Below are 22,384 nucleotides of genomic sequence, written 5' to 3' on the forward strand. Positions count from 1 at the left end.
GGGCAAACACGCAGTTAGCAAAGTGCTAGCTGCCTGTTTGAAAAAAAAAATTATCAAAATCGGCCCAGCGGGGCCTGAGTGGTGCCCTCTAGCATCTCTGGACGAGCTCGGCTCGTCCAGAACGCTAGGGAGGTTAACCACTTGAGGACTGTGGTGTTAACCCCCCCTAGTTAGTGTTGGGCAAACACCTAGATGTTCGGGTTCGCGAACGTTCGCCGAACATCGCCGCGATGTTCGGGTGTTCGCGCCGAACTCCGAACATAATGGAAGTCAATGGGGACACGAACTTTCGTGCTTTGTAAAGCTTCCTTACATGCTACATACCCCAAATTAGCAGGGTATGTGCACCTTGGAAGTGGGTACAAGAGGGAAAAAAATATTTGAAAAAGAGCTTATAGTTTTTGAGAAAATTGATTGTAAAGTTTCAAAGGAAAAACTGTCTTTTAAATGTGGAAAATGTCATGTTTCTTTGCACAGGTAACATGCTTTTTTTCGCCATGCAGTCATAAATGTAATACAGAGAAGAGGTTCCACGAAAAGGGACCGGTAACGCTAACCCAGCACCAGCAGCAGCACACGTGATGGAACAGGAGGAGGCGCAGGAGGAGAAGGCCACGCTTTGAGACACAACAACCCAGGCCTTGCATGAGGACAAGAAGCGTGCGGATAGCATGCTTTGTACCGCCATGCAGTCATAAATGTAATAAAGATAAGTGGTTCAATAAACAGGGACCACGCGGCAACGCTAACCCAGCAGCAGCAGACGTGATGGAACAGGAGGAGGCGCAGGAGGAGAAGGCCACGCTTTGTGAGACACAACAACCCAGGCCTTGCATGAGGACAAGAAGCGTGCGGATAGCATGCTTTGTACCGCCATGCAGTCATAAATGTAATAAAGATAAGTGGTTCAATAAACAGGGACCACGCGGCAACGCTAACCCAGCAGCAGCAGACGTGATGGAACAGGAGGAGGCGCAGGAGGAGAAGGCCACGCTTTGTGAGACACAACAACCCAGGCCTTGCATGAGGACAAGAAGCGTGCGGATAGCATGCTTTGTACCGCCATGCAGTCATAAATGTAATAAAGATAAGTGGTTCAATAAACAGGGACCACGCGGCAACGCTAACCCAGCAGCAGCAGACGTGATGGAACAGGAGGAGGCGCAGGAGGAGAAGGCCACGCTTTGTGAGACACAACAACCCAGGCCTTGCATGAGGACAAGAAGCGTGCGGATAGCATGCTTTGTACCGCCATGCAGTCATAAATGTAATAAAGATAAGAGGTTCCATAAACAGGGACCGGCAACGCTAACCCAGCAGCAGCACACGTGATGGAACAGGAGCAGGCGCAGGAGGAGAAGGCCATGCTTTTTGAGACACAACAACCCAGGCCTTGCATGAGGACAAAAAGCGTGCGGATAGCATGCTTTGTACCGCCATGCAGTCATAAATGTAATAAAGATAAGTGGTTCAATAAACAGGGACCACGCGGCAACGCTAACCCAGCAGCAGCAGACGTGATGGAACAGGAGGAGGCGCAGGAGGAGAAGGCCACGCTTTGTGAGACACAACAACCCAGGCCTTGCATGAGGACAAGAAGCATGCGGATAGCATGCTTTGTACCGCCATGCAGTCATAAATGTAATAAAGATAAGTGGTTCAATAAACAGGGACCACGCGGCAACGCTAACCCAGCAGCAGCAGACGTGATGGAACAGGAGGAGGCGCAGGAGGAGAAGGCCATGCTTTTTGAGACACAACAACCCAGGCCTTGCATGAGGACAAAAAGCGTGCGGATATAGCAGCAATGCTTTTTGCCGCCATGTAGTCATAAATGTAATACAGATGAGAGGTTCAATAAACAGGGACCGGAAACGCTACACCATCCCAGAGGTTCATTGGTCATGTTACTTGGTTGGGGTCCTGGAGTGTTGCGTAGTCGTTTCCAATCCAGGATTGATTCATTTTAATTTGAGTCAGACGGTCTGCATTTTCTGTGGAGAGGCGGATACGCCGATCTGTGACGATGCCTCCGGCAGCACTGAAACAGCGTTCCGACATAACGCTGGCTGCCGGGCAAGCCAGCACCTCTATTGCGTACATTGCCAGTTCGTGCCAGGTGTCTAGCTTCGATACCCAATAGTTGAAGGGTGCAGATGGATTGTTCGACACAGCTACGTCATCTGACATGTAGTCCTTGACCATCTTCTCCAGGCGATCGGTGTTGGAGGTGGATCTGCACGCTTGCTGTTCAGTGGGCTGCTGCTGCATGGGTGTCAGAAAATTTTCCCACTCCAAGGACACTGCCGATACCATTCCCTTTTGGGCACTAGCTGCGGCTTGCGTTGTTTGCTGCCCTCCTGGTCGTCCTGGGTTTGCGGAAGTCAGTCTGTCGGCGTACAACTGGCTAGAGGAGGGGGAGGATGTCAATCTCCTCTCTAAAGTCTCCACAAGGGCCTGCTGGTATTCTTCCATTTTGACCTGTCTGACTCTTTCTTCAAGCAGTTTTGGAACATTGTGTTTGTACCGTGGATCCAGAAGGGTATCAACCCAGTAATTGGTGTTGTCCAGAATGCGCACAATGCGTGGGTCACGTTCAATGCAGTCTAGCATGAATTAAGCCATGTGTGCCAAAGTCCTACCAGAATCCTCATCATCCTCTTGTGAGCGTTGTGATAGTTGTTGTGATGCATCATAGTCATCACCTTCCTCCTGGTCTGCTTCTGCTGACCATTCGCGCTGAATTGTGGAAGTCCAACGTGCACCGCTCTGGCCCTCGTCAGTGGTGGCATGAAATTCCTGCTCCAACTCCAGCTGTTTCTCCTCCTCTTCTTCGTCATAGCTGCTGGGGCCAGCGTTCCCTGAGGCGGATGGCCTGATGTTGGTACCATCACGCTGATCGTTTTCTCCTTCAGATTCCCCCAGTTGCATCATGACAGCTGTTTCCTTGATTTTCAACATTGACCTCTTCAGTAAACACAGCAGTGGTATGGTAATGCTGACTGAAGAGTTGTCACTGCTCACAAGCAACGTGGATTGCTCAAAATTTTGGAGGACTTGGCAGAGGTCCAACATGTTGGCCCAATCGGATCCACAGAAGCTTGGCAGCTGTCCGGATGCGCCTCGGTACTGCGCCGTCATGTACTGGACCACTGCACTCTTCTGCTCACAAAAGCGGGCTAGCATGTGCAGCGTAGAATTCCAGCGCGTAGGGACATCACACAGCAAGCGATGGTGGGGGAGATTGAAGCGCTCCTGCATCTTGGCGAGTGCCCCCGAAGCAGTACTGGAATTTCTACAATGTTTAGCCACTCGACGCACCTTCAACAGAAGATCGGCCACGCCTGGGTATGTCCTCAGGAACCGCTGAACTACTAGGTTCATCACGTGCGCCAGGCAAGGGATGTGTGTCAGCTTAGCCAACCTTAAAGCGCAAATGAGATTACTCCCATTATCACACACAACCATGCCCGGTTTCAGGTCCAGCGGTGCCAGCCACAAATCCGTCTGTTCCTTTATTCCCTTCCAAATTTCCTCCCCTGTGTGCTGCTTATCCCTAAGGCAGATCAGCTTCAGCAACGCTTGCTGACGCATGCCAACAGCTGTGCTGCACTGCTTCCACGATCCTACTGCTGCTGGGTTAGCGTTTCCGGATGAGGTACAGCTTTGAGATGCGTTGGAGGAGAAGGAGTCAGAGAGGTAGGTGCTGCTGTTGTTATCCAGTGGGAGGGACGGCGGTGCAGCTGTTTGCGGCGTGGGCAACACCCGCGCCGTAGCAGGTGAGGAATTGCTGCCAGGCTCCACAAGGTTCACCCAGTGCGCGGTAAGGGAGATGTATCGACCCTGGCCGAACGCACTCGTCCAGGTGTCAGTGGTGAGGTGAACCTTGCAGGCAACGGCATTCTTCAAGCTTCAGGTTATTTTGCTGACCACGTGCTCATGCAACTCAGGCACTGCAGAGCGCGCAAAGTGGTAGCGGCTGGGAACCACGTAACGTGGGATGGCCACTGACATCATGCCCTTGAAGCTGTTTGTCTCCACCACTCGATATGGCAGCATTTAGCAGGCCAGAAGCTTGGCTATGCTGGCTGTTACTGCCACGGCCCGGGGGTCATTTGCTGGCAATTTCCTCTTGCGCTCAAACATCTCCGACACAGACAACTGAACCGTAGCGCTGCACACGGAAGGGCTGTTGGTTGTTGTGTTTGATGAACACTGGGAGACCTCAAGAGCACTACTCCGGAAAGTAACAGTGTCAGCGTCTGATGTTTGTGAATGTTGTGAACCACGCAATGGCTGGGCTACTGCTGCTGCTGAGGCGGGTCTGGTGGTGAGTCTGGTGAACCCAAGGGAGGCGGTGTTGCTGGTACCCTGTCCTGCCGCGTTTGCCCACAGAGTGGGATGTTTGGATAGCATGTGGCGGCTCATGCAGGTGGTGGAGAGGTTGTTAATACTTTTCCCCCTGCTCAGGCGGGTCTTGCACACCTTGCAAATCGCCATGGTAACATCCTCAGTGCAGTCTTCAAAGAAAGCCCAGACTTTGGAGCACCTGCCTTGCTGGTGATTTCTGTTTGCTCCTCTTTTGCCTCTCACTTGAACTTCCACGCTTGTGGTGCCTGAAATTGCGCGCCGCCTACCTTGTGGCACAAGGCGAACTCGTGCAGCAGTGGGTTCTTCAACAGACTCATCTGTGCTGCTGCTACGACGGCGATGTTCTCGTTCACAAACAAAATCTGGGTCTCTGTCCACATTGTCCATACCCTCCTCTTCCATCTCCTGAAACTCGTCATATGTCATTGTGGGGGGCCGCCGCCGTGGAGTAGAGCTCCCCAGAACAACCTCTGCGCAGCTCACTCCAACGTCGTCTTCCAGATCTTGTCGGCCGACCTCCTGCAATTGCAACCCCTCCTGCCCAACTTGCTCTGGGATTTGGGTTTCCGAGTCCTCCTCGGACTCGCCTTGTATTTCAGTGCGCGGTGCATTTCCCACAGTTAATGGTTGTGAATCCAGGCACAACATTTCTGGCTGTTCCTCCATTGACCTTTTGAAAGGTGGAAGTTTGTTGGGCTGGGAATAGCTCCTGCGAATACCCCATTGTGTCCTGAGGTAATTCATCGGACTGGTTATCTGGCAGTTGTGTGCGTGGTGTCGCTGCTGGTTGTGTCAGCTTTGTGCCCACTGGCTCCTTGTAACTGGCTGAGGACTCGGACCTCGTGCGTGATGTGCTGGTGCTGCTTAACCCACTGCTGGATGCTTGAGAGGTCATCCAAGTAATTATCTGGTCCTGTTCTTTTGGATTTGTGAGGGTTGTTGTCCTGGACAACATGGGCGGTATTGAGTGGGTTTTCTTGGGTGCTCCCCTGTGGCCTGTACGTGAACCGTCAGGGGAAACACCTCTTCCCTTGCCCCTCCCTCTTTCACCGGATTTCTTCCTCATTTCACTTATCCTTACAGTACACGCTGACTGGCAGCAGTACAGTGGCAGTACAGAAATGCTATACAGTACCACTATTCCCAGCAGCGACACAGAGCACAATGCTATACAGTGGCGGGTGAGCGGTGTACCACTATTCCCAGCAGCGACACAGAGCACAATGCTATACAGTGGCGGGTGAGCGGTGTACCACTATTCCCAGCAGCGACACAGAGCACAATGCTATACAGTGGCGGGTGAGCGGTGTACTACTATTCCCAGCAGACACAGAGTGGCAGTAATCAGAATGCTATATATTGTGGCTGAGCGAGGTACACAGAGTGGCAGTAAACAGAATGCTATATAGTGTGGCTGAGCGAGCAGTGTACTACTATTCCCAGCAGACACAGAACAGTAAACAGAATGCTATATAGTGTGGCTGAGCGGTGTACCACTATTCCCAGCAGCGACACACAGCACAATGCTATACAGTGGGGGGGGAGCGGTGTACCACTATTCCCAGCAGCGACACAGAGCACAATGCTATACAGTGGCGGGTGAGCGGTGTACCACTATTCCCAGCAGCGACACAGAGCACAATGCTATACAGTGGCAGGTGAGCGGTGTACCACTATTCCCAGCAGCGACACAGAGCACAATGCTATACAGTGGCGGGTGAGCGGTGTACTACTATTCCCAGAAGACACAGAGTGGCAGTAAACAGAATGCTATATAGTGTGGCTGAGCGAGGTACAGAGAGTGGAAGTAAACAGAATGCTATATAGTGTGGCTGAGCGAGCGGTGTACTACTATTCCCAGCAGACACAGAACAGTAAACAGAATGCTATATAGTGTGGCTGAGCGGTGTACCACTATTCCCAGCAGCGACACAGAGCACAATGCTATACAGTGGTGGGTGAGCGGTGTACCACTATTCCCAGCAGCGACACAGAGCACAATGCTATACAGTGGTGGGTGAGTGGTGTACCACTATTCCCAGCAGCGACACAGAGCACAATGCTATACAGTGGCGGGTGAGCGGTGTACCACTATTCCCAGCAGCAACACATAGCACAATGCTATACAGTGGCGGGTGAGCGGTGTACCACTATTCCCAGCAGCGACACAGAGCTCAATGCTATACAGTGGCGGGTGAGTGGTGTACTACTATTCCCAGCAGACACAGAGTGGCAGTAAACAGAATGCTATATAGTGTGGCTGAGCGAGGTACACAGAGTGGCAGTAAACAGAATGCTATATAGTGTGGCTGAGCGAGCGGTGTACTACTATTCCCAGCAGACACAGAACAGTAAACAGAATGCTATATAGTGTGGCTGAGCGAGGTACAGAGAGTGGCAGTAAACAGAATGCTATATAGTGTGGCTGAGCGAGCGGTGTACTACTATTCCCAGCAGACACAGAACAGTAAACAGAATGCTATATAGTGTGGCTGAGCGAGGTACACAGAGTGGCAGTAAACAGAATGCTGAGCGAGCGGTGTACTACTATTACCAGCAGCGACACAATGACTGGGGGGACCCTGGCTAGCGTGGCTGGAGCGCGAACTACCCTGCCTGCCTACCCAAAGCTAAACCCACAGACAAATGGCGGAAATATGACGTGGTTCGGGTATTTATTTACCCGAACCACGTGACAGTTCGGCCAATCAAAGCGCGTTCGGGTCCGAACCACGTGACCCGTTCGGCCAATCACAGCGCTAGCCGAACGTTCGGGGAACGTTCGGCCATGCGCTCTTAGTTCGGCCATGTGGCCGAACGGTTTGGCCGAACACCATCAGGTGTTCGGCCGAACTCGAACATCACCCGAACAGGGTGATGTTCTGCAGAACCCGAACAGTGGCGAACACTGTTCGCCCAACACTACCCCTAGTGACCAGGACATTTATGACTAAAATGGCCACTGCAGCTTCAAGGCCAAGCTGCAGGGTCGAACTACTCGGCACACGAGTGATTTCCCCCCTCCCCTTTTCTTCCTACCAACAGAGCTCTCTGTTGGTGGGGTCTGATTGCTATTTTTTTTTTTTTTCTCTTATATCCCTCCCTCCCCCTGGTCAGCCAATCGTTGTGATAGGCTTCACTCTCTCAGCCGAGGCTGCCTGGAGGGCAGATATGCAATTCGGCGGCTGAGGGAGCGCTCCGGCGGGCAGCGTGAGTGGAGACGAAAATGTTGCTTCCAGCGCTGCCACTGGCCTCTCAGCTGCGCCTCTCTCCTCCCCTGATTGGCCGCGAGTTTAGCGGCCAGCAGCAGAATCTGATAGGACGGGGCCAAGGGGCTGCGTTCTACAGCTGCCAGCCGCAAAATTCAATAGGACGCGGCCATGAGGTCATGATCTACCGATCAGGCGGTCGCGATCTACTGGTAGATCACGATCGACTTATTGGGAAGCCCTGGGCTAAACTCTCTAAATGCAAACAGGGAGCACTTCTCTATATTTTCCTTCTGTTCTGTGCAAGAGTTCAGGTCCACTGACCAACAACAACAAATAACATTTGTAAAGCGCTTTTCTCCCATAGAACTCAAAGCACATTAGTGTGGCTTGTACCAGTGATTCGTAAATTTTGGTACAGAGGAAGAATTTTTCAAGTCAGCAAATGCTAGGTTAAACAGGTGGCTATTCAGTCTAGATTTGAAAAACTTCCGAGATGGGGCTGTCTGTACTGGGTGTGGTAGGGAATTCCAAAGGGTAAGGGCAGCATGACAGAAAGCTCTGGCTCCAAAGGTTTTGAGGTGCACTCTGGGAGAGACCAAGTTTATGGATCCTGCTTATCTGAGGTTGTGAGAGGTGTGATGCAGTTTCAGCAAGTCCTTTGTGTATCCAGGGCCCAAATTGTGTAGGGATTTGAATGTCAGCAGTCCAATCTTGAAGAATATTCTCCATTTTACAGAATCAATGTAATGTGACAGTGGTGAGGTTGGTCCTTGTCTGGAAGACCTGCATAGAGGGTTTTGCAATAGTGTAGCTGTGATGTAATGAAGGCGTGGACATAATCCATCTCTGAATTGGACTAATCAAATTCGTCAGGGAGTGCATTTGATTTTGGCCCAGTTGGAAATGTTTACCGGCCTATTACTGTGCTGCAAGCTTGTGACAGAGTAAGCTGTGACACTTCCTACACCTTTTCTTTCTGGTAATCATTAGGACTGTTCTGTACGCTTTGTGAGGAGGTTTCAGTCATGGTGTGTCTCATGTTACAAGGCCAGTGAGATCACACTGTGTAGCTGCTGCATTGCACGTCACTCAGGCCAGGCAGTGAGATCAGTGTGTAGCTGCTGCATTGCACGTCACTCAGGCCAGGCAGTGAGATCAGTGTGTAGCTGCTGCATTGCACGTCACTCAGGCCAGGCAGTGAGTTCACACTGTGTAGCTGCTGCATTGCACGTCACTCAGGCCAGGCAGTGAGTTCACACTGTGTAGCTGCTGCATTGCACGTCACTCAGGCCAGGCGGTGAGATCACACTGTGTAGCTGCTGCATTGCACGTCACTCAGGCCAGGTGGTGAGATCACAGTGTGTAGCTGCTGCATTGCACGTCACTCAGGCCAGGTAGTGAGATCAGTGTGTAGCTGCTGCATTGCACGTCACTCAGGCCAGGTAGTGAGATCACACTGTGTAGCTGCTGCATTGCACGTCACTCGGGCCAGGCAGTGAGATCACACTGTGTAGCTGCTGCATTGCAGGCACTTAGGCCACACAGTGAGATCACACTGTGTAGCTGCTGCATTGCACGTCACTCAGGCCAGGCAGTGAGTTCACAGTGTGTAGCTGCTGCATTGCATGTCACTCAGGCCCGGCAGAGAGAGCAGAAAGCTGCAGCCACTAGGACGCGCTCCATAGGCAGTTGCAGTGTTAAGGAGACTTGCCTAAGGTCTCCTACTGAATAGGAGCTGGCTTACTGGACAGGCAGAGCCGAGATTCGAACCCTGGTCTCTTGTGTTAGAGGCAGAGCCCTTAACCATTACACTATCCAGTACTACTGTAGCTGCTGCATTGCACGTCACTCAGGCCAGGCGGTGAGATCACACTGTGTAGCTGCTGCATTGCACGTCACTCAGGCCAGGCGGGGAGATCACACTGTGTAGCTGCTGCATTGCATGTCACTCGCCAACAGATCCCAAGTTGTTAAGCTGGGGGACATCTACTCGCGGGAAATGACAACTAACACACGGGCACCCCAGGGCTGTGTACTGTCCCCGCTGCGGTTCTCCCTCTACACAAATAACTGTAGATCCACAACGGACTTTGTCAAGGTCATAAAATTTGCTGATGACACCACCATTATCAGCCTCGTCGCCAAGGACAACATCCAGGAGTACCAGCAGCAGGTGGAGAGACTATGCCACTGGTGCAAGGAGAACAGTCTGGTGCTCAACACGGCCCAAACCGTATAACTAATAATTGACTTCAGGAAGTCTGCTCTCACCCCGCCTCTACATCGATGGTACTGAGGAGGCCAGAGTGCCCTGCGTTCGCCTTATGGGCACTACCATCTCAATCGCTGCAACCCAGCAGAAACTTTTCTTCCTCCGCCAACTGAAGAAGTTCGGCATGGTGCAGGAGATTCTAACAATCTTCTACTCTGCCACCATTGAATCGATTCTCTACTCCTCCATCTTGGTCTGGTATGCGGGAGCCACCGCCAGCGACAGGCACAAACTACAGAGGATCATCAGGTCGGCAGATCATTGGGAGACCTCTGCCTCCACTCGACCTCCTGTATAACACAAGACTGCGTGCCAGGGCACTGAGGATCGCAAGCGACCCCCTCCCACCCAGGCCACTGCTTTTTCACCCCACTCCCATTGGGCCGGAGACTTCGGGCCATCCCCACCATGACCACAAGACACAAAAACACTTTCTTTCCATCGGCCGTTAGCCTCCTAAACTCTCTCCATATTCTCCCACCCTCCATCAGCGCTATACCACCTGCAAAGTAGCAGACTGCAAAATAATACTGATTCTGATGCTGACCTTGTGGCTCTCCCTATTGGCTGGCTGCCTGCTACATCTGTCAATTTTACCGCATGGAGATTGTCAGTTACCGGCTGGGTAGAGCTGGCAGTAAAAAACGAACTTTTTATTTTTTTCTTGATTTACCGAATGCTTTTGTCTTTATGAAATACAGTTTCTTGAGGTATTACGGCACAAGTTGGTAATTTTACTTTTCAGTGCAGTAATAGGTTTAGTGATTTTGGATTTGGCAAGGTGATCGGTAAAATCAGCTGTTTTCTGCATTACCGAATGCGGTAATGTTTATTGAATGCATGCCAATGACTTCAGTAGTGTTTGTGGATCGCCATGTTTTTCATGTCCTAGTAGTGAGGGATGTCCAATATTCCCGGCTACCTTCCAGCTCCAGCTGGGGAGACCTGTGAAGAAATATTACAGCACAGGCGTCGCTGCCTGAGTCACTTGTGGAAACGTTTCACCACCTGTGCGTGAAGTAAATAATTTCCTGTGCAGTAATAGGGCTGGGGGAGGGGCTCTGCACGTCTGTGGTGTAATGACCCTGAGCTGATCATACACACACATATGCAATAACCTAGAACAATCTGCTCAGAAATCCCACCTCAGCCATTCCGGCACAAATGTCTGCCTGGCCTTGTGCAGGGCTCAGAGCTTGTTTTTATCTGTATAGAAGCTCCAGGACCAACTGATCTCAAATATATACCTAGCTTGGAGCCCCCTTACCAGCTGTTTCCTGCAGCACAGACCGTCATAACCTAAGGGCCCGTTCTCACTTAGAAGCGCAAAGCGGCAGCGCTTAGCGCTAGCATTTTGCAAGGGTTGTTTTCCGCAATTAACGCGGTAAAATCACTGTACACTCTTGCGATTTTTGAGCGACTGTATCGTGATTGCTGTAGAAGCGTGGAAAAATGCTGCATGCACAACGTTTTGCAATTGTAGCTAATTGTGCTTAGCCCACAATCGGCGCAATTGCGGCAGTGAGACCACTGCCATTAGTTAGTATTGCGCCAGCATTTTAAAAAGCGCTAGCGCTGCGGCGATTAGCTGGAATCGCCCACTAATAACCCCAGTGAGAATGGGCCCTTAGGTACCAATACATTGCTTGATTTGCAGGTCAAAAGGTTCAATTAGGAGTGCAGGTAAAATCAGTCGCAAGTGCTCAACAGGATGAGCTGTGGTAATGGTGTTCAATATTGTGGCGGTTAACTGACCCCCGGCCAGTGTCGCCCAAGTGCAGGCGTAAGTTTTTTGCTTGCGCAGTCCGCTCCGGTCCACATGGCGGTGATGGACCGAGCCACTCATGCAGGCGCAGTACAGGCCAACCTCCAGGTCGGCCTGACGTCACCGCCGGGGACCGGGAGGGAGCTGCGGCGAGGGACATGCTGCGAGCTTGGGGCTGGAGGAAACCCCGGGTAAGTAGCACTTATTTTGTTAATTGTAGCCTGATAACTCCTTTAAAAAGTCAGTTTTGGGAGAAGGGAGGATAGATACAATTCCTGACTACAGATATTTATGGACCTACAGTACATGCAGAGGCACTAGTCCAATACTAAAATATTACAAAATATTACACTTTCTGCAATTGGTTGGGTTTTAGTTTGGAGTCGGGTGCAGGGTTTGGACAGACACATGACTCTGGAGTGATAAATACATGTCTGTCAGGCCTGGATGTCTTTCCTTCCTATGTCTGGCTGTCTCCTCTCATGACACTCCCTCTTGTCTTGTGGTCTGTGTGGACCTTTCAAGTGGTGGTAGGAGATTCATTCATTTCATGCCTTTTAATAATAGCTATCATCATGTCATCTATGATCAGAGAGAATATATATATATATAGCAGGAGGTCTGAACCACCCCCAATAGATGGGAACTTACAGCCTGTCCTATAATATTAGTGGCATGTTCACCCCACCCTCACAATAAAGCCAAGAATCTCATGGTTTTTGTTTGTTTTCAAAACCTTATTATTAGCGGAAGACGTTAAACAAATCAGGATAATAGCATTGAATATACAGCTGCAATTTGAAAAAGTACTTTGTTTAGTCAACAAGTGACTTTGTATTAAGGGGAACTGAAGAGAGAGGTATATGGAGGCTGCCATATTTATTTCCTTTTAAGCTATACCAGTTACCTGGCAGCCCTGCTGGTTTATTTCTCTGCAGTAGTATCTGAATAACACCAGAAACAAGCATGCAGCCAAGTCTTGTCAGATCTGACTTCTGAAACAAGTCTGAAACACCTGATATGTTGCATGCTTGTTCAGGGGCTATGGCTAATAGTATTAGAGGCAGAGGATCAGCAGGGCTGCCAGGCAACTGGTATTGCTTAAAAGGAAATAAACATGGCAGCCTCCATATACCCCTTTCTTCAGTTCCCATTTAAAGGACCACTATTGCGAAAAAAGTAGGCAGTTAAAATCTGACAGAACCGACAAGTATTGAGCCAGTCCATCTCCTCATAGGGGATTCTCATGGTTTTCTTTGTTTTCAACAGCATTTCCTGAACAGCAGTTTAACTACCAAAATAGTAAGATGCCAGCCTCCCTACCTGTTTGCACACTATTTTGTCAGTTATACTTTGCAACTGCTGTTCAGGAAATGCTGTTGAAAACAAAGAAAACCCTATAGTGGTCCTTTTTTTCTAAAGAAAACCTGAACTGAAGAAAATAAAAAGTCAAAATAACCATCCACAGGTCATACTTACCTCCTGTGTAGTCTACTCCTCAGTCTCCTTTATCCTTTCCTGTGTCCTGTTTGTCCACTGTGATTGAAGGAATTCTCCGTCCTTCATTTTAAAAATGGCCATTACCTCTTAATAGCTTCCTGGTCAACACACCGTTAAACTGTAATATCACCCACTTGAGCCATACAGATACATGGACATTACCTTGCACATTCAGTTGTAACTGACAGCTGCTGATATATAACTGACAGCAACTGGTATATTTTAATTCTGAGAAAATATTGTCAGAACTGGAAGGGATCACTGTAAGAAGAAAATGGTGATTTTCTGAGAGGAACTGACGGTATGTAATATATTCATATGCAGCTACATCATGTGTTTATTTTAAATAATTTAACTCACTTCAGGTTCCCTTTAAAGGACTTCCGAGGCCAAAACGAAAAAAAAAGTTAAATACCTGCATTGCATATGAAGGCACGGAGGATGCTGTCCACGTCCTCCATGCCGTTCAGCCGGGTCCCAGCCGCTTCCATTTTGGCCTCGGAAGTCCTTTAAAGTGACTCTGTAACAAAAATTAGAATGTTTTTTCTACCATCCTACAAGTTCCTAAACCTATTCTAATGTGTTCTGGCTCACTGCAGCACTTTGTACTATCACGGTCTCTGTTATAAATCAATGTATCTTTCCCCTGTCAGACTTGTCGGCCTGTGTCTGGAAGGCTGCCAACTCTTCCGTGCTGGTCTGTTCCTCTATGCACACTCCAGTGTGTGTTTTATTTACATAAGCCAGCAGCTTCTCTGCTATCTTATCAGTGATAGAAGAGAGCTGGATAAAAATCCTCCTCTGTTAGGCTGTGAAAGTAGCTGGCTGACACATACTGAGGAATTACAAACACAGGCAGAGCTGTCTGCAGGAAGCCTGTAATGTTCAGTGCATGAGAGAAGAAGGGGACAGAAGGTAAACACACAAATGATCTTTTGAGATTCAAAAGGAAAGCTGTATACAGCCTGCTTGTGTATGGATGTATTTTCTATGTGTGGACATACTGTACATCAACCTACTTCCTGTTTTGGTGGCCATTTTGTTTGTTTATAAACAAACTTTTAAAAACTGTTTTTGACTACTTTTAATGCGGCGGGGAGCGGCGAAATTGTGACAGAGGGTAATAGGAGATGTCCCCTAACACACTGGTATGTTTACTTTTGTGCGATTTTAACAATACAGATTCTCTTTAAGCTTAAAAAAAGCCAGTAAAAAAATTCCAAACAACTGAAATTGTAACTGCACAGAACAATAACTGTTACAGTAACAATACCAGTAGGCAGGGCCGGGCCGAGGCATAGGCTGGAGAGGCTCCAGCCTCAGGGCGCAGAGTAGGAGGGGGCACACGATTCTTTCAGCTGTCATTCCTAATTGTGTTTGAAGCAGAAATAAATAAGAAAAGGGGATACATAGCAGTGACTGCAAGCCAGATAACTAGATATTAAGGTGTTTGGGAGGTTGTGGGCCCTGTGGCCCTCTTAGTCTAATAGCAATCAGTGTGTGACAGCTGGAGTGGGAGGGATGGAGGGGCGCACTTTGGTGTCTCAGCCTTGGGTGCTGGAGGACCTTGTCCCAGCTCTGCCAGTAGGAATCCTCTTCAAAGAAGAAAAGGAAACAGTCAGGAATATTGAGACAATACATATCACAATGCATCCTAGTCTATAACTGTATTGCTGTGATGTGCTCAGGTCCTTCACTGTCCATACTTTGTACAGTGTGTCTTATCTGTCAGATGCTGCATACCTGCACTGTAATGCTGGGCATACACGGCGCGATAGTTATCAATCGAGCCGCTGATGGCTCGATTGATAATATTCAACCTGTCCGATCACCGCGGCGGATCGACTCCGCGGGGTCGCGCTGGCATTGAGCCAGCGGCTCGATTCCGGCGCAGAATTGCACCGTGTATGCCCAGCATTAGATCAGCATAGCTCTCAACTGTCCCTTACTCAGAGCGACAGTCCCTCTTTGGGAAATCCATCGGCCCCTCTTTCCTCCTCACTTGTCGCTCTTTCAGGACTGGTGTACAGATCTGTGTAAATATGGTTTTTTTCTACCGAAAATGTTTAATAGATTCTAAAATGTTATTTCTATTATTTAATTGGAATATTTCTTATTTTTAAAATGTTAAAATAAAGTATAACACATATTTGTAAACATGTGCAGGGTCATAGAGGAGGTGGAGGACAACATGGCAAGAGTGCCCGAACTGTGCCGTCCACCGGAAGAGGTGAGTAATTGTTCCTGCAGCTTTTTAGCAGGGGCCCCGGGGAGCAGATCAAATGCCCCCTTTGCGTCTATGGGAGCGCCGGCCCTGCCAGTGTGGTCTGAATGATAAAACTGCATCTTTTGCTTCTGAATTCCTTCTGGTATCAGTGATTAGGGGTGTGGTTAGGGGAGTGATGGGGGTATAATTAGGGGTGTGGCAGGGGTTCATCTTAAAATGTCTCTATTTATAATCTCAAAACAAAAAGTTGGGAGGCATAAGGGCCCATTAATAGTATATTGTTGCCCTATGGCTTCCTGGAATGGTGTGAGGCACAGTAACATTCTATATAAGTGAACAGGACTCTGCATCAGTGTGTAGCTGGCTTATTATTATTATTATTATTATTATTATTATTATTATTATTATTATTATTATTATTATTATTAACTCACTCACTCATTGTGAAAGAGGCCTTAAGGGGGAACTGAAGAGAGGTATATGGAGGCTGCCATGTTTATTTCCTTTTAAGCAATACCACATGCCTGGCAGCCCTGCTGATCCTCTGCCTCTAATACTATTAGCCATAGCCCCTGAACAAGCATGCAGCAGATCAGGTGTTTCAGACTTTAAAGTCAGATCTGACAAGACTAGCTGCATGCTTGTTTCTGGTGTTATTCAGATACTACTGCAGAGAAATAGACCAGCAGGGCGGCAGGCAACTGGTATTGATTTAAAAGGAAATAAATATGGCAGCTTCCGTATACCTCTTACTTCAGTTCCCCTTTAATGTGAAGGAATGATGGTGGTGGAGGATGGTACAGAGCAGGTCTGCTCGGCCTTCTGCACACTCTAGATGTGACGAGAACCAAGTGTGTGTACAGCTAATAACATTGCTTAAAGATCTGGCATTCTGGGTTTTTAAACATCAGTGGTGGAGGAGCATATTATTCCCGGCCTTCAAGAAGCTCTATGATGCCCCACTATTGAACTTCATTCCCTCGCCTTGGCAACAGTACACATTGTTCGATTTCAGCTGAGGGACGTATCTGAGCTCTTGGCCAGAACGGTCACCCCAGTGATCAGGACCCGATTGCTGCAGGTGACAGTAAAATGTGCATATGTATGCCCCTCTAGGCCGGTTTCACATTAGCAGCCTGCGTTTTAGTTGTGGTGCGACCGGATGCACCGCGATGCTAAAAACAAGCTTTGGAGATACCTGCGGTAATGTAATTTGTGGTTACAAGCCAAACTATAGGTGAAGCTCTCTAGCGCTCACTTCCTGTGGTGGGAATACGAATTGCAAGGAAGTGTATTGAAAAAATACACTCCCGGGCATGCGCAACGCAAACGCATAACAGTTTAAAATTCCTACGGCGCCTTTGACTTGCATGACTTCTGGTTAACGCACGTCGCAGCGGATGTTGAGCCATAAGCGTTGAGGCGGTCGCGTCAGATGCGATACTTCCGGCACATCGCACTGCATCAGGTATGACATGTCCCATAGAGTTTCATTGCTTTAGCACCCTGCGGTAAAAGCGGGTAAAGCAATGAAAACGCTGTAGTGTGAAAGGGGCTTCAGGGTGAACAGGCCCCAAACCAAAAGGGCAGTAGTAAGGCCAGACTGAGGCAAGTGGCCCTTTAAAAATATAACTATGTCAGCAGCTGTATTCCCTTCACTTCAAATTTCTTTACGGCTTCAGGAATTTAGTAAGCTTGTCGATCGTTTGCTGGCTCCTCGGCTGGCCTTCTGAAATAAATGAGCGGATCAATAAATAACTATTTTATTATCAGTTCCTTCAGGCCTCTGAAGTCGCCAAGCTCTGCAGTTGTTTGCTATTAAACATATCAGGTCTTTAAACATCACCTGTCTCTCCCTCATCCCCCTTAAGCCAATCATAATCCTTCCTGCTCCTCTCACCTGCTGTCACCCCTGTCTGCTCACTATTTGAAGACCCAACCTGTTCCGTGGTGACAATTGTGCTCGCCATCTGTCCTCAGGGCCCCTCCGGCTCAGTCATACGTTTTAAAGGGACAATAGGCTGAAAATGTTCTCATTATGACACCATTATATGAGTTACAAGGCCATTGTTGCTGAGAACAGCCCCCACCTCGCTGCGTTTCCGTGGGCCGAAGGGGAATTCTTCACAGACCTCCAGCCTTAGTTAGGTCACAGACAGCTGGAGATATCTGGCAGCCTTTCACAGACGTGTAACTTCCCTGAAAGGGGCTTTCCATGTGGAGAGGGCCTTCACTTGTCTGGTTCAGCATCCCCTGCTGCTCCTTCCATAATGCCAGGTACTTTTACACAACAGCTAGCAGATATATTCATTGCTGCGGTGCAGGGATCCTGTCAGAGTTCATTCCCACATGGTCCATTTGTAGGGAGTCTGTGGTAAATTCCAGCACATAGTTGTCTGCAGCCCCGATGGCATCAGCTGAGACAAATCCAAATCGATAAATGTATGTTTGGTATGTCTTACCTGGATTATGGCAATTATCAAGGTCATGGGCCAGATTCATATTGCACGCGCACCCCCCCCTCAAGGTTAGGCAGCGTGGTGGAATGGTTGTAGGGTGAGGGGGTAGTTGGTTGCGGTTAGGCAGTGAGGCGGAGTGGTTTTAGGGTAAGGCAAGGGAGTTGGTTAAGGATAGTCAGCAGGAAGGAGTCATTTTAAGGTTTAGGGTTAGGCCCTTTCAGGGCTTGTTCACACTAGAGGCGTTTTTTGGCCTTGTTTTTTTTTTTTTGTTGTTGTTGTTGTTGTTCAATGTTCAACAGTTGTGCAATGAATGTATATGAGAAGGTTCATATCGGCACGGTTCGTGCGCTGTGCGTTCATCAAAGGGGTGCCTGGACCAATTTTTGGGGGCGATTTTGCTATAATGGAAGGTATAGCAACAGGGCTAAACGCTCAGATAATCGCTTTGTGGGGCGATTGCGCTCGCGGTTTAAAGAGTTCACTTCCTGACTTGCATCAGGGAGTGAATTAAAAAAACGCTCGGAAAAAATGCTTTTCACAAAAACGTAATGCCCACGCAAGCGCCGTGAATGGAAAAAAAAAAAAAAAAAACTCTACAAAAAAAAAAACGCGAGCGGAACGCAATGTGAATAAGCCCTCAGATCTAATGGGTTGCTATGCATTACATATTAATGCGTTTCTTTTCTCCATAGCAGTGCATTGTGAAAAAGCTTCAGTTTTCCAGCATATAGTGCAAAAGAGGACATGGGGAAGCATGGACACTGGGCTGCACATCAGCTGTCCTTTCAGTTATAACCGACAGCAAGTGATATAGTCTTAAAGGACCCTTAAGGTGTGTACACACGCACTACCGCCGGCAACGACGGATCCGCCGGACCCTCCCGCTGGGTGAACGTTCAGCCGACAGTAGTGCGTGTGTACGCGCTGTCGGTGGACTGATAAGGCTGTTTCTGAACTATCCGCTGAGCGTACACACGCGCATACTGTCGTCTAAAGACCGCCCAGCAGGAGGGTCCGGCGGACCCGTCGTTGCATTTAGTAGACACCACACCGGGGGTGGAGGGAGGGTTCAGTTTGAGAGTAGGCAGGGGTGTAGTTATACATTTCCTGGTCCTGGCGATCGCATCTCTTTCCCTTCCTGATTAGTTTGCAGCTGTTCTGCAGCCAGCCAATCACCATGTGACTTCAGTCCCCGCATGGTGATTGGCTGGCTGCAGGACACCTGCAAACTAACCAGGAAGTGGAGGAGATACGCTCGCCTGGACCAGGTAATGTATAACAATGCTAAATGCCGGCAATGAGCTCTTATTACGTCATTAAACGTTTTAAAACGTTAGTAACCTTGCGCTATAATTTTGTGGCGCTAGCCTATTTTTATTATATACGCACAGTAAGGGCCCGTTTACCCTAATGTTGAATACGTAGAGTTTCTCCGCATGTGGGTCAGACAGGGAAACGCTGCCTATTCCGTCAATAGGCTTGATATCCGAATCGCAGGCAGGTGCAATTCAGACGGCATGCCGCAATTTACCGCAGCGTCCATCTGAATCCCTAACGCCATACATGGGTGTTGCATCCGATTTGGAAAAAGGCCCTGAGGCTGTGTTCCCACTTGTTGCCGGACCACGTGCAGCCAGCGGGACAGTGTACTGTAGTGTCTGGTCCGATGGAATGCTGTGGTAGCCCCGGAGCAGATGCGCTCCCCCATAGGCTATATGGGGGAACGCATCTGCCTGCGCAGGGTTCTCACGGACTGTATAGAAGTGCGACGCGCTTACCAGAATGGATCCCGTGGATGACTAGTGTGAATGCTTCCTATTAAAAAATACAATACAAATAATATTTATAAAATATGAGCCGTTCACTCGATGAGCAGAGAACGGACCAAAAATGTCCATTCTCCGCTCTAGTGGGAACAGAGCCTCATCGCTGCCCACCTTGCCTGAGCCAGACACTGTTTATACAGGGAACATAGACCTTTGTAATAGCTTACACAACCTGGATTACATTTGCAGGTACCTTCAAACAATGTTTGTAAAGGCTATGAAGTGACCTGAATTATTTACCGAACAGATAACGGAATCCAATTTATCTCTTGGTAAACTCTCTCCTGTGTGTATGAAAGCAGCAGGAATGACAACAAAGGCGGTTTATCTCCTGGCAGTGTGTGTGCAGGGGGTATGGAGCCTGGCAGTGTGTGTGCAGGGGGTATGGAGCCTGGCGGTGTGTGTGTGCAGGGGGTATGGAGCCTGGCGGTGTGTGTGTGCAGGGGGTATGGAGCCTGGCGGTGTGTGTGTGCAGGGGGTATGGAGCCTGGCGGTGTGTGTGTGCAGGGGGTATGGAGCCTGGCGGTGTGTGTGTGCAGGGGGTATGGAGCCTGGCGGTGTGTGTGTGCAGGGGGTATGGAGCCTGGCGGTGTGTGTGTGCAGGGGGTATGGAGCCTGGCGGTGTGTGTGTGCAGGGGGTATGGAGCCTGGCGGTGTGTGTGTGCAGGGGGTATGGAGCCTGGCGGTGTGTGTGTGTGCAGGGGGTATGGAGCCTGGCGGTGTGTGTGTGTGCAGGGGGTATGGAGCCTGGCGGTGTGTGTGTGCAGGGGGTATGGAGCCTGGCGGTGTGTGTGTGCAGGTGGTATGGAGCCTGGCGGTGTGTGTGTGCAGGGGGTATGGAGCCTGGCGGTGTGTGTGTGCAGGGGGTATGGAGCCTGGCGGTGTGTGTGCGCAGGGGGTATGGAGCCTGGCGGTGTGTGTGTGCGCAGGGGGTATGGAGCCTGGCGGTGTTTGTGTGCGCAGGGGGTATGGAGCCTGGCGGTGTGTGTGTGCGCGCAGGGGGTATGGAGCCTGGCGGTGTGTGTGTGCGCAGGGGGTATGGAGCCTGGCGGTGTGTGTGTGCGCAGGGGGTATGGAGCCTGGCGGTGTGTGTGTGCGCAGGGGGTATGGAGCCTGGCGGTGTGTGTGTGCGCAGGGGGTATGGAGCCTGGCGGTGTGTGTGTGCGCAGGGGGTATGGAGCCTGGCGGTGTGTGTGTGTGTGCAGGGGGTATGGAGCCTGGCTGTGTGTGCGTGCAGGGGGTATGGAGCCTGGCTGTGTGTGCGTGCAGGGGTATGGAGCCGTGTGTGTGTGTGTGTGTGTGTGTGTGTGTGTGTGTGTAGGGGGCACTAAATGATGAAAGGGGTACAGAGCCTCATCGCTGCCCACCTTGCCTGAGCCAGACACTGTTTATACAGGGAACATAGACCTTTGTAATAGCTTACACAACCTGGATTACATTTGCAGGTACCTTCAAACAATGTTTGTAAAGGCTATGAAGTGACCTGAATTATTTACCGAACAGATAACGGAATCCAATTTATCTCTTGGTAAACTCTCTCCTGTGTGTATGAAAGCAGCAGGAATGACAACAAAGGCGGTTTATCTCCTGGCAGTGTGTGTGCAGGGGGTATGGAGCCTGGCAGTGTGTGTGCAGGGGGTATGGAGCCTGGCGGTGTGTGTGTGCAGGGGGTATGGAGCCTGGCGGTGTGTGTGTGCAGGGGGTATGGAGCCTGGCGGTGTGTGTGTGCAGGGGGTATGGAGCCTGGCGGTGTGTGTGTGCAGGGGGTATGGAGCCTGGAGGTGTGTGTGTGCAGGGGGTATGGAGCCTGGCGGTGTGTGTGTGCAGGGGGTATGGAGCCTGGCGGTGTGTGTGTGCAGGGGGTATGGAGCCTGGCGGTGTGTGTGTGCAGGGGGTATGGAGCCTGGCGGTGTGTGTGTGCAGGGGGTATGGAGCCTGGCGGTGTGTGTGTGCAGGGGGTATGGAGCCTGGCGGTGTGTGTGTGCAGGGGGTATGGAGCCTGGCGGTGTGTGTGTGCGCAGGGGGTATGGAGCCTGGCGGTGTGTGTGTGCGCAGGGGGTATGGAGCCTGGCGGTGTGTGTGTGCGCAGGGGGTATGGAGCCTGGCGGTGTGTGTGTGCGCAGGGGGTATGGAGCCTGGCGGTGTGTGTGTGCGCAGGGGGTATGGAGCCTGGCGGTGTGTGTGTGCGCAGGGGGTATGGAGCCTGGCGGTGTGTGTGTGCAGGGGGTATGGAGCCTGGCGGTGTGTGTGTGCAGGGGGTATGGAGCCTGGCGGTGTGTGTGTGCAGGGGGTATGGAGCCTGGCGGTGTGTGTGTGCAGGGGGTATGGAGCCTGGCGGTGTGTGTGTGCAGGGGGTCTGTAGCTTGGCGGGGTGTGTGTGCAGGGGGTATGTAGCCTGGCTGTCTGTGTGTGCAGGGGTATGGAGCCTGGCTGTCTGTGTGTGCAGGGGGTATGGAGCCTGGCGTTGTGTGAGCAGGGGGTATGGAGCCTGGCGTTGTGTGTGCAGGGGTATGGAGCCTGGCGTTGTGTGTGCAGGGGGTATGGAGCCTGGCGTTGTGTGTGCAGGGGGTATGGAGCCTGGCGTTGTGTGTGCAGGGGGTATGGAGCCTGGCGTTGTGTGTGCAGGGGGTCTGTAGCCTGGCTGTGTGTGTGTGTGTGTGTGTAGGGGGTATGGAGCCTGGCTGTGTGTGTGTGTGTGCAGGGGTATGTAGCCTGGCTGTCTGTGTGTGCAGGGGGTATGGAGCCTGGCTGT

This window comes from Hyperolius riggenbachi, chromosome 10, assembly GCF_040937935.1.
Source record: "Hyperolius riggenbachi isolate aHypRig1 chromosome 10, aHypRig1.pri, whole genome shotgun sequence".
Lineage (NCBI taxonomy): Eukaryota > Metazoa > Chordata > Amphibia > Anura > Hyperoliidae > Hyperolius > Hyperolius riggenbachi.